Source organism: Gasterosteus aculeatus, chromosome 6 (genome assembly GCF_964276395.1).
Source record: "Gasterosteus aculeatus chromosome 6, fGasAcu3.hap1.1, whole genome shotgun sequence".
NCBI lineage: Eukaryota > Metazoa > Chordata > Actinopteri > Perciformes > Gasterosteidae > Gasterosteus > Gasterosteus aculeatus.
This window is the reverse complement of record NC_135693.1, coordinates 5498875-5512278: the sequence shown is the minus strand read 5'-3', so window position 1 is coordinate 5512278 and position 13404 is coordinate 5498875. Positions and strand designations below refer to the sequence as shown.

The following is a 13404-nucleotide window of genomic DNA, read 5'->3' as shown; positions in this document are numbered from 1 at the left end:
AGCGGAAAGTGCATTTAACTTACATGGCGATCTTTTGTGTTTTTTGTTTGTGTTTTTACTCGGCTCTCGCTGTTACAAGTTTATTTCTTCTTACAGCGGGATGGAGATTGAGATGCCTGACAGAGCCCCAGGAGAGGATTTCAAATGATAGTAGGCTTGACTGACGCTGTGTGTGTGTGTGTCTGGGCGTGGGTGCACGCATGCCTGCCCTGACCTTATACACATACACAGGTGTTCACATGTGCGCACACCGCGCATCTCAAATAAAGGCCAGGTTTGACGGGCCATGAACGGCTTGAGCACATTTCAGATGCAGCTAAGATTTTCTTTCGTTTTTTTCCGAGGCCGCGCGCCTCCGATCATTTCGTCAGACCCCGACTCTCCTTCTCTGTCTGCTGGAGACGCAGACTGAATACGGGTGCTGCAGGGCGTCCAGTAGGCGACCCCCCTCCAGAAGAAATGTCATAACATGTGCTGCAACGGCAAATGAGTGGTGGTTTTATCGATGACGAGTCAAACGCTTTAATTACCACAAGTGTCTTTGAACCGATGATCTATGTTTTACGGAAGTGCTGAAGAGAAGATTTAAAAAAATGAAAAGATCCATGTGGCTGTGAGATTGCAGGTCAGTGAAGGGAGAAATTGGCCCATGATGGCATCTGCTTCATTAAAATGACGACACAGATGTGTGTTTATGATACAATTAATTGTCTTTTAAATTTTCTGTTGTAATACTTAAATAGAGAGCATGAGCAGGGAAGGGGGGGCCGGGGGGGATTTGAGTGTGCCTGCAAAAAAATGCATGTGTGCACCACGAGGGAACAACGAGTCGCATGTGTTTCATTTACCTCTGAGGGCAAATCATGAATAATACGATCTGGAATCACAAGCAGAGAGTCCTGCATACTGTGCACGTGATCTGGGTCATGTGACTTCAGGTTTGGCGATCGCTTGACAGTTTTCATCGGCAGGGAGGAGGAGAGCGGCTTCTGTGACGTGTGCCGATCAACCCGACAGGCTTATGTTTTTCTTTACCGCAGACACATGTCTTCTTTGTCTCCCGTCACGTTGAATTCCGCATAGGCTGCTATCTACATATACGTCTCTATGTGCCTTTCGGCTCCCCATCTCCCCAGCCCCTTACGTTGGGCGTATTTAGTGCTTCTCTCCCCTCCAGCCTCAGCAGACAAGACTTCAGATAGAAGGCTGTGATCGTCATGCTAATGCCGTCCTCGACTTCAACAACATGACGGTGGCAGACTCACAGGGGCTGGGGGGAGAGAGAGAGCGAGGCCGAGCTGCCGGGTGAACACAGAGGTGGGGATTCGGGTGGATAGTTTGAGGCTCACGGGAAGAGGGGGAACAGAAGGAGTGAAGTGGGGAGATCAAAGAGGAAGAGGAGAGGGAAAGAGGGCAAAACTTCCTATTTCATATCATCACTTGGGTTCTTGAAAGCTACGTTTCGAATGGTGTGTGTGCGTATCTGCGTGTGTGTGTCTGTGTGTGGGTGAGGGACTAAAAGGCTGCTGAGAGGAAACTCAGTGCATAAAACACATATTTTATGCTCTCAAATTGGGGATTACTCAGCCTGTAAAATGTCTTGAGTGACCATCGATGAGGAAATGACCCCGATGACGTGGAGACTCCTGCGTTTTTAACGCGTTGTAAGCGAACAGTGGAGATGCTCGGATCCCCACACACAGAGAGGGACAGCGACTAAATTGTCGGCTCAGGTAGACATCACGAAAAAAAGTCCTACTCTGTTGTTAGATACTCATTTGTATGCTAATTTATACCACCACTTCCCTACATTCCTGCGGGTAATATCGCACCATTTGAATGTTTCCGGAGGTTAGCGGCGATGCAGTCACGGTGACGCCGTCCTACTCGCCTACCGGGCCTGCTGCTCTCTCATCCAGCGCCTTCCTTTGGAGGTCACAGCCTGCTCTTCCCTACACACCCTTGTGCTGCAGTCGGGTGGGCCGGATGCTGGCGCGCTACACACAGAAAGGACTCCACCGGGTTCCTGGGTTCGGCGTGGTCGTGTTCTGCCTTCGGTTCGGTGGTTTGACCTCCCCGGGCCGGTTTTGCCGTTTCTCAGCTTCGCTCAAGAAGAACCTTGAAGACGCACATCTCCTGTCAAAGCACAAGAAAGTACTGAACAAAAACCCCAACCTACTTTCCCACAGCTCAACCCCATTCTGCTATTTCAAAGCGGCTTACTGTCAACACAGCCACGCCTGCTTCTTCCGTCTGTGATTTGACGACACCTCCTCATTCCGGGAGAGAAAAAACCAAGAGTTTGACGTCTCGCTGAGTGACACGTCTGAATATTCCCGTTAACTTGTTTTCTTGTCACAGCCGGTGGCCCCCCGCTGCGCTGCCGAGTTTCTGAATGCATCAAATCCTTTTTTTTTTGCGAGAGCATTGTCATGCAAACCAAAGGCTGAGTCAGGTAAGCGTGATTATCACGGCGCTCTCTAAACCTCTTCGCTGTGTGTTGGGTGCAGAGGCAGCCGGTAGCTGCCAATCTGTGTGCGGCGGGTCTTGTGCCCCCCCCCCCCCCCCCCCCTCTCCCCAGTTATTTATAGATGTCTCCAATGGTGATGCAGCACCACTGGAAGGAAGCAACAGTTTAATGCAACAACCCAGGGGCCTAAGAGTCTTCCATCAAGACACCAAGAGGCGAAAAGAACAGGCAAGCAGCCCAACCCCCCCACCCCCCCCCCCCCCCCTTTCTCGGCCTCCTTCCTTGGGAGGAGCGAGGAGGAGAAAGCGTTGTGGCCAAACGCCAGGAGCAAGAAGGAGAGTTGAGAGGGAGGAGTGAGGGCACGCAAGCTGTTTGTTACGGGGGGCATTGAATCCTACGCTGCTGCCAGCAGCCGGTGTTCATCTCAAGTTAAAATAAGTAGGAAATATGTCGGCATCTTTGCGCTTCCTGTTCCTTTTTGAGCTCCATGTTGCAAAACCATTGACTCCTATTTTGTGAAATCAAATTGATAGTTAGGATACACAACTGAAGAGGTTTAGGCAGCCGCGATGAACTGCGACCTCCGGCCTTGTTAGCGCAACTCTCTCTCATCTCATTCCATCTCTTGTTGCAGTCGAGTGAAGGAACTGAAGGGAAAAAAACATTTAGAATCTTAATTTTGTTTAAGTGATCCACAGCATTTCTAATATCCTGACTACGACCCCGGGTGCAATTTTTCATTTTAGACTCCACGTTCCCTCATTAAGGATTCATGGCAACGACTGTAAGCTCCACAAAGGCAATCCGTCTCCAGTTTCATTTATTTTCATGAGCCTCCGATTGCAGATCTGGACTCTGAGACGCGTGGAGCATGTGGCCGCTCGGACGGGCTGATGTGGCTGGTAGTCGGTCAACAAGGCGAAACCTCTGACCACCGGGCCTGTTGTTGGTTCCTGAGTCGTACTCGGTTCTGTTGGTGTCCCCGGACTGCCATCTAGTGGACAGAGCCGGTGACTCCAGGTGGGTGTCAGTTAGTAGCCTTTATTTAGAGAGTGTAAAATGGAGACAGAGATCAGCAGGGAATTTAATGCATGAGCTGAGCTCCCTTTTTCTTTTCTCGGAGGAGGGTTTTCAACAGCAACAGATAGAGAAACTCGTAGGAAACGAGATTAAATATTATAGTTGATGAGCCGCCATACAAACAGAACAATAAAAAAAGATTAAGCCGTTGATCAAGGCCAAAACATACGTCAATTTGGTGTTTCCAAATGCACTGACGTGTGATTGCGATCTGCTTGGCACAAAATATTGTCTTGGCCAAGTTGTAGCAGCTGAAGCACTGGGTACATCTGTAAGTCACGTCCTGCTTCCATCCAGACATGCCTTTTAATAGACTTTTAATAAGAGAAAGATTAACCAGCTGAAGTAATTAAGTGTTCCGATGGAGGTGAGAAATGGAGGGCCATGCTGAACCTCCCTCCTCCCCTCTCAGCCAAATGCAAATCTGTGCAGGGAGACATACAAACCCCTTCCCTCCCTCTCTCTCCTCCCGTGAATCATTATCATGTGGCAAGTCCACAGGCTTGATTCATAAATGTTTGTCTTACTGTAACATATCAAGTCCTACTGCAGCGATTTAAGGCTAAGCCTCTACGCTATTTTGTCTGTAAAGCCCCTTCTTGCATTATTGAATAGGTTACTCTGGAACCAACTTAAGCACAATACTCAAGACTGCACGCGTTTTAAATTTAACACGCAAAGAAAGTCAAGCAAAGGGACATCATATGTACCTCCCTTTCAGGTTGTCGCTTGCTGCCCCTTTGTCACCCTGAGCAAACGGAAATATCCTCATCAACGTCACACTGCATCTAAATATATTTCGGCAATACCGTATCAATGTGTTCAGGGTGGCATGTTTCATACAAAAGACCTCGAGCAGTATCTTTCTTGTTTTTGTGTTGGATGATCGCACACATGGAACAACAGTAGAAGGTCAATATTCTGAATAGCTTGTATGCTGAGGTCATTCTTACTGTCGATAATAAAAACGTAGGTTATATTTAAGTAAGTAAGTTCTGAAAATGCATCAAAGTTTGGGCATGAATAAGTGAATATTGCAAAGATGTTGCTTGTATATTTATAACAGTAGTTTTAATCTGCAGCGTTACACTGTGTTACTAGTCTCTAAAGAGCGGCTGTGTGTTTGGCAATAAATGGTAAAAACGAACCTCATTCATTGCGATCTGAAATACTGTGCAGTGATATGTATTTTAAGATATTGCTTGAAAGTGAACAGATTGTGCGGCCCTGAACTTTGAGGTCACACATGGACCCGAAGCATCTCCCACGCAGTCCTGGTCCATGGGAACATACGGCTTTCAACCTCACGCAGTAACTACAGAAATCAACACTGTTTCCATTACTTTCTGTGTCTGATTATGTCTTTTCCAAGTTAACGCTGTAGGTCCATCCACTGAAAGCCTGTTACGCTACTTGAAATTGGAGATGGGGCAAAAAAAAGTGACGGCCGCCCATTAAAAACTAATCACGTTGGTCGACCGCGGGAGCTAACGGAAAACCTGGTAGTGCCAATTAGCGATCGTTGCTTATTAACGGACACATTTAGTTTAATTCAAACTCAACTCTGGCTGACGCCTGCTCCGTTTGTTTGCCGCTATGACTTGTGACGCCGTCCATTGGATTATGGATTGTCGTTATGTAGCCTTGAGTTTGATGATTTCTACGTCACCATCTTGGATTACAGCCGCCACGCTGTTGTTTTCTGCAACCAATGAAAGTATCTTATCATATTTAGAACGTGGATGAAGGAAGTAAATGATAAACCTGCTCGAATAGATCTGTTGTGACATCATTGATGGGGATGTGGAAGAAAGTGCATCATTGCTTGAATATTTTGACTCAAAAAACCAACCGACTATTTGTCATTCAGTGTTTCCTCACATATTCATAATGAAAGAGAAAGTTCAAATTGAAAAAAGTGTGTTTCTGTCTAACATATATGACAACAAACAAATCTGAGCCGTCATAATAGAATAATACTTTTGAAATACAATATCCCCAGAAAGCGCTTCCTCACATTAATGATTCAGCTGTTACCAGCTGTGCAATATTTCCCCATTACGATGAAAACCTTTTGAAGATGAAATGCTTTCTGAGTGTGTCGTTCACTTGGCTACTGTACACTGCCTGCAAGGATCAAATAGAATTCCTTGTTCTCGAGTAATAACTCATTGAGGGGACATGACGGAACATGCACGACCCATTAATTGCCTGGCTCCTGAAGTGAAATTATTTTCGTCTGTTATCTCAATATGACAGAAGGCCCAGATGTCAACAAATCTAATACTTGTTCCCCTGTGCCTGGCTGGAGAGGCCACTCTATCACAGAGCCACAGCCAACGGTCTAATAGCAATCTCATCCGGGGCTCAGCTGGCCGCCAGACGGCCTTTCCCTCTTCACTGGCGAAGATGATATTCAAAATCGAGTAGGCAAAGTGCGTACAAATAGCATAGATCCATGGACACGGTTACCAGTGGCTGCCCGCACCCATTTAAAAACATTGTTACTTACTGTGCGGCCAACTTATCAGGTCCAGTCTACATCCAGGAAATGGTCAACTTGCTTCCAACCTGCTTGATGCTCACCAACAGAAAGACACTCAACACTCAACAACATCACGACTGTTTGCCGTCTTGGCTCCTAAATGGTGGAATGAGGCTTCCTACGGAAAAAAAAAACACACCTCTACTGACTACACCTGGACTAAGTAGCACTTCATTACCAGGTACGATGAGAACCGATGGATTGCCTACTGCGGGTAGGACATGTGTCCTTACCCCAAGTGAAGGAGTTCCAGTACCTTGTTTGCGAGTGAGGGGAAGATGGAGTGTGAGTTTGGCCGGAGATTCTGAGCAGCAGTATTGCACTCGCTTTACCGCACCATTGTAATGAAAAGAGAGCTGATGAATCGTCATTCCTCCGCTCACCTATGGTGATTGAGAAGGGGTTTCTCTCGACCAAAAGAACTAAGGTTAGGTCACGGGTACAAGCGGCTAAACTGGGTTTCCACAGGAGGGGGGCTGGCCTTCAGTCATCCGCGAGGAGCTCGGATTAGGGCGCTGCTCCTTTGCGTCGAACCTGGACCAGGTCAAAGCATTTGTACTTCAGGCCTGTTAGTGACCAAACAATACACAATAAGCGCTGCAATATGGGACGACAACTTCCTGTGGGCCTGTCAGAGCACCTTGGGAGCTTCTAGAAGCTTCTGTTCTTTGGCGGAAGGTTCAACGGTCACGCGTTGACCTATCGCTCGCCAGCGCGACCCTTCCCCATGAAGCTGCTCTGCTGAGGTTGGCTAACAGTGCTGTCCATCTCATGGAATGGGCTCAATTCTGTAGGCTCGAACAATTCCAATGAGGGTAACAGCCAATCCGCCGCAGAAAAACAGCCCTGCTTAATGACAGGATATTTTGTATAGACTATTGGATTTTTTAGTATTTTTTTAATGGTAAAAAGTCTGGATTATTTTTTTGGGGAAAAGGTCTACACCTACCTATGAGATGTATTATTAGTGATACACCAGTGAAAAGAATAGTTTGGTACATACAAAATGCCAATTTCACGGTTTCAAAATAATCCACAAATTCTGGAGATCTTGCTCAAACTGTCTGTACTAAAATAATCTCTAGAAACGTGTCCATAGCTTTATCAAAAGAGAATGTTAACATAGTGTGAAAAGTTGTAATATTATAATTCCAAAAGGGATAGTCATCCTGAAAGTGAGTTTTATTTAAGGCAAACCTAAAGAAAATGTGTTTGTGTAGCGTGCCATCTTCATTTAGTTTTATACTACAGCATAAATTTCTATGTACACATCTGGATTAAACTATAAATGTTACCTTCGTTACGACAAATTATTCAAATAGACCTTGTGTCAGGGATTGCGGGAGGTAGGACTCAGACGCAGAGTTCAAAAACAAAAGGGACTTTTAATAGTCAAAAGCAAAAACAAAAGGCCAAGGGGCAAAAACACACAGGAACCTGGGGAAAAACGGGAGACAGAAACTACGAACGTCCACGACGAAAGACAAGGACGTGCGTGGCAAAAGACAATGAAGCGACAAGTGACAACAGACACACAGCTTAAATACACTAGGGGAGGTGCAGGTGATTGGACACAGGTGGAACCTATTAGACGATCACAGGGGATGACGGGACAAGGCAGGAAGTGAAGTTACCCGGGGACACGAGTGGCAGAAAACTACAAAATACAACAGGAAGTGAACCACACCGTGACACCTTGTGGCTGCAGGGATTTACTCTTTTATTGTCATTGGTATCCAATTTTCAAGCGGGGTCTTTTTACATAACATGCACATTAAACAAAACAGTCAGTGTAAAGATTTTAAACATAAAGTAAATAGTCACAAAATATAGCAGAGTACCCACAAGACAAATCAAATATAAAAGTATTCTCCCTCTCTCAAGCCGATCCTCGCCTCTCAATTTATCAAACTATTTTTGTAAAAGAACAGTGCGGAAGACTTATGTTTACTGTTCCAGACTCTGCCGTAACGGTTTCAAGTCCAGACCTTTAAATCTGTAAGGACCAATTATTTTATAAAGTCTGACTTGACGCTGGTATAAAATCATTTAACAGGACATTTATTAAAATACTTGCAAATAGGAGCAGAGTTGAAACATGTACAACAAGTTGCTGCTCAAAGATCTGCGGCTCGTCCTCTAAATTATGCAGCGTTAGTTAAATTGACACACACATAGGTTATGCATCAAGGCTTCTTGACGCTCTGCATCCTAGTCTAGTTCAGACATTACACAAAAGTTATATACGTCAAGGCCTTTCTGCTGAGAAGTAACAGTTTCTTTGGCGTTCTAAAGTATTGTTGCTTGAACTATTGTGACTAAGACAAAAACATTATTTAGGTTTTTTCTACAGATATTCTTCAAATATGAAGAAACATATGAGCGTTCACACAGGTGAAAAAACATTCAGCTGTCCAGACTGTGGTAAACGTTTCGCCCACAGTGGAAATCTGAAGAGACACATGACATGTCACACAAGTGGGAAACCGTTGAGCTGCTCAAAGTCTGATGAACGTTTCATTGAAACGGGAAAGCTGAAGCAACATATGGGATTTCACACAGGAGAGAAACCATTCTGTTGCTCGGAGTGTAGTAAATGTTTCACTGTAAGTAGAAGTCTGAAGAAACCTATGAAAATTCACACAGGAGAGAAACCATTCAGCTGCTCAGAGTGTGGTGAACGTTTCACTGGAAGTATGAGTCTGAAGAGACACATGCTATGGCACAGAGAGGAGAAACCCATTAGCTGCTCGCAGTGTAGGAGATGTTTCTCTGATAATGCAAGAATGAAGAATATGAGCATTCACGCAGGAAAGAAACCTTTAAGCTGTTGAGAGTGTGGTAGATGTTTCTCCCGCAATGACTCTCTAAAGAGACATATGACTGGTCACACAAGTGAGAAACCTTTTATCTGCTCACAGTGTGCACAATGGTTCAGTAAAAGGGGAAAGCTGAAGCAACATATGAGATTTCACACAGGAGAGAGACCATTCTGCTGCTCAGAGTGTGGTAAATCTTTCATTCTAAGTGGAGGTCTGAAGAAACATGAAACTTCACAGAGGTGAAAAACCTTTCAGTTGCTCAGAGTGTGGTAAGTCTTTCACTGAAAGTGGAACTATGAAGAAACAGACTTCACACAGGAGAGGAACCATTCTGCTGCTCACTGTGGTCAACATTTCCCTTACAATAGAAGTCTGAAGAGACACATGCTATGTCATACAGTGGAAAAACCTTTAGCTGCACACAGGGTGGGGTGTTTCACTGATAATGAAAATGAAAATGAAAAAGAAACACATGAGACTTCTCAATAGTGCTGCAACAACCAGTGAATGAAATCGAGAAATCAATTATTATAAGTGTTGGCAACGAATTCCATTATCGATTCGTTGTGTCGCGCGATTATTACGTCACTCACTGGGTTGCCGAGATGCGTGCGGAGCAAAAATAAAAAAGAGCCAAGCCGACACAGGAAAGAGCAGCCAGCAGCGCCGACAACTGGTGTGAGTTACAAGACGCCGGCAGAGACGCCTGTTTGACTTAAGTCGTCCACGGTTGGCGAGCATTTCACACTAAATAAACTAAGAAAGTGTCAATGGCAAAATATGCAAAGTCAACGTAATGGCACGTAGCACCACGTTTTGACGTGAGGACCATAAGGAGCATCCAGCAGGCAGCAACGTAGCGTTAGCTCGCCAATAACAGCAGTAAAGCAGTTAGCAAGACTAAGACACGTTTTAATTTACTCGCCTTAATGCACTTTCAATTTCTTGTCTTGTATTTCGTGCTTTGTCCCATTTTGGTTACTGTTGACAAATATATTGTACTGTATGTGTTCGTACTTTTTAATACTGTCATATACGGTAGTCTAGTGCCCTTCCACATATACTGGTTATACAGTAGTTAATGTTATGCCCGTAAAGGGAGACACACGGTGATCCATTAAACCCGCGTGGCTAACTAAGAAGCCTCTAATGCAGTTATTTACAAATGCCATTTTAAATTCATCTCATAACACTTAGAATAATTTAATGAATAAGCTTCAAGTGAACGTGTGTGTGTCTGAGTGTGAGAGTTTGTGACTGTGTGTGTCTGAGTGTGAGAGTTTGTGACAGTGTGTGTGTCTGAGTGTAGTATAGAGAACAAGTTCTGACGTTAAAGCAAATCCTGTTACATGTCTTTATTTTTTAATAAATTATGTTCAAGTAGCAACCTGTACATTCTGAACGATTTTTGCGATGTGAATTTGCAGTTCTGTTTTAGAATAAAGGGTTGGAAATTAAAGCTTTTTTATCCAATTCATCGATTAACCAAAGAAATAATCAACCGATTATCAAAATAATCGTTAGTTGCAGCCCTACTTCTCACATGTTCAGAGTGTGGTAAATGCTTCACTCAGAGTGGAAGTTTGAAGACACACGAGACTTCACACAGGAGAAAAACCTTTCAGCTGCTTAGTTTGTAAGAGATGTTTTACTCAAAGAGATCAATTATGGAGACACATGTCAACTCTCAAAGAGAAATGCTTTAGCGTCTCAGCGTGTGTAAATGTGTCTTAAGTGGAAGTCTAAGCAGACACAGGACATATCTGACAGGAACTATACATTGTTATAATCTCATCAATATAGTATTGTTTCTTGCTTCATATGCACACATACGTGTTTAACCACCGAATGTTGAGGTTATGTCTTACTTTTTTCTTTCCTACATAAGATATTGTGGGCGCCCGACCTCGCGGGGTAGGCCCAGGGGAGAAGAGAGGCGGACGACAAGCAGGGTCACGGTGAAGTTAACAAAGGTTTATTATCAATAATTCAACCGGGAGAGGGGAAAAGGGAGAGGAAAAACAATAACTCAAAAAGCTCTTCACCGGGGTGGCCAGGGACACCGGGAGGCTTCGCCAGATTCCTCCTGGCGCAGAAGAGAGAGAATGGATTTCGTTAGAACCGTCTCGTTTGCGGAACATCCCCGGGGTCTCACCCTCCTCTCGTTCCTGCTGTCGCGCTCGCTTTCTCCTCTGTGTCTCCTGGGAGGAAGACTTAAAACAGGCTCCTGATTGCCTGCGCGATTACAGACACCTGGGAGGGGGACTCAGTGACACCTGGGGTAGGACCGCCCTTCCACTACCATGCCTCTTGGTGACCCTCTCCTGGCTGTTTCTCGCCACGTGGGGCACTGCTCACCGGCTGGGCCATCTCAATATACACATCCCTGGGTTATTTCAATCTCCCTCGGATTGCATCTTTGAGGGTCAAGAAGCATCCTGTCTGTTTCTTCCTTTTCACGGACTGCTATTGTTACTTATCCTGCGGTCTTCCTTTTTGTCTTATGGTACTCACCTTGTAATGTGAATGATGTAGCAGGGTGTAAACCTCCTTTAAACAACCGGTAACTTGAATGCTTGCGTAAATTAAAAGCATTAACGGAAGCTAAAATGTCACATGGATTACTTTTTTATGTGTCTAAAGTATAAAATTACATAACATTACAGGTCATTTAGCTGACGCTTTTATCCATAGCGACTTACATTACATTTTTAACCCATGGCTTTTTACATTTTGCCCGGGGAGCAATTAGGGGTTAGGTTTCTTGCTCAGGGACACTTCGACATGGGGCAGCCTGGACTCGAACCACCTGTAGCGGCCCCTCGGATTGATTGATCAAGACGCAGAGAGTTTCAAACGGGTGTTGATTTATTTTGTTTCTCTCGACGAGCACCAGAAGCATCATGACGTCGTGAACATCTTGAACATCGTGAACACTACAGAATGAAACAGAAGAAATACACAATGCTTCTATGTAGTTTCAACAATTAACTTATACAAAATAATGTTTACACTCGATACAAGTCATTTGAAATACTAGCCAAAGTGAAATGAAATACGTTTAAAACGCTATGACAAATAAAACATCACATGCATCCTTCATACCTCAATCCGCTCTCCAAGGGCGCTAATCAAAGGAATTTCCTCCACCAGCTAGCATCTCGGCACACGCTCATAATTAGGAGCTTTTTGAAATGGCAGGTACGAACAATACAAAATCATGAAATAAATTACGATTTAAACTTTCTTTACATCATTCGAATGTATTTAACACAATACATAACTAATAAGTTTACAAGTTTTACCCTTGCTTCGACGATGCGTGACTTCCACGTTGCAAATGGTAAGTAGCAGGAAGTTAGCGTCACAAAAAAAACACAAGAAGAAGAAAACGGCGCTTTTCAAAATAAAAGCAGAACGGACCTTGTTAACACATGAATAGAATATTGTGTAGGAGAATTGCAATTTAAATCAGACATTTACACCACCAACCTTCTGGTTCCCAGCTTACCCTCTCTACCCCTGCGCCAAAAGAAGGTTTCTTATAAATGCTCAGTCCTGCTGACTGATGATAATAAGATCAATGATATTTCAAATTAATCCCAAAGGTAGAAATCACATATGTTGTGTGTACTGTTAAAAACAAACATTCCCTCTGGTATCTCAAACCTCGGTCTAATTTCTTCTGTTGAGGCTTTTGCCTTTGTTAAAACATCCCGTGCTTTTGTTGAAAACATTTTAATCAATTTGGAAAACATCTCTATGATTGTGACAATTTTCCATTTCTTTGCCTTGATTTAGTTCATTGAAGTCCATCCTAATGTATTACATAAATATTCCTGTAACTCAAAACGTAGGATTGTTTATCACAATCAATGTCTGCCAAAAATATTGTATTAGTAATTAGTACAGCTAAATCCTGTATACGCCTTTCCATCCCTTATGCCACATCTCTATATAAAGTCTTTACCTCTTCCGCATTATGTCACATGGACTCCGCAGGTCAGAGGAGCCACTGAGGAGAAAAACTTCTTTTCTAGAAACATTTCAGGGCATGTCGCCAATTTGATTCTTTTTATAGAGTTTAAAGAGTTACTTCATAAAGAGTTAGAAACTCTTTCGCATCAGTCGCTCCTGCGTCACTCTAACACTGTTCATTTACTCAGACTAAACAGTCCTTTAATGACGCCAATTATTGCAGCCAAAACCACTTCGAGCTCCACACTGTGAAGACAGTGGAGACGGTTGTCGCCATCAACCAGCCTCCTGATTTGTTAGAATTAGTTTGGCTCTTTAGCTTTATTTATTATTTGTCATAAAGCAACCGCACCGCACACTACAAAGCATTGAGTAAAAAAAGGGGAAATCTGATCTGACCCTCTGTCCCACTTCAAGGGTTTATTAATCCCCTATAAGGTTCTGACTCTTTCTGCAATAATGAACAAACAAACCGTACAACAATTCCGCGGTGGAATGTTATGACCTTT

The 13404-nt window shown here is 43.9% G+C and overlaps 1 long non-coding RNA gene across 1 annotated transcript; it reads right to left on the bottom strand.

Moving 5' to 3' along the window:
• Positions 1-10870: 10870 nt before the first annotated feature.
• Positions 10871-12280, bottom strand: LOC120820406 (uncharacterized). The gene is made up of 3 exons (XR_013467850.1): positions 12223-12280; positions 12023-12102; positions 10871-11853 (listed from the first exon to the last, which is right to left on the bottom strand). It is a non-coding gene; the product is annotated as an uncharacterized LOC120820406 (long non-coding RNA).
• Positions 12281-13404: the final 1124 nt, after the last annotated feature.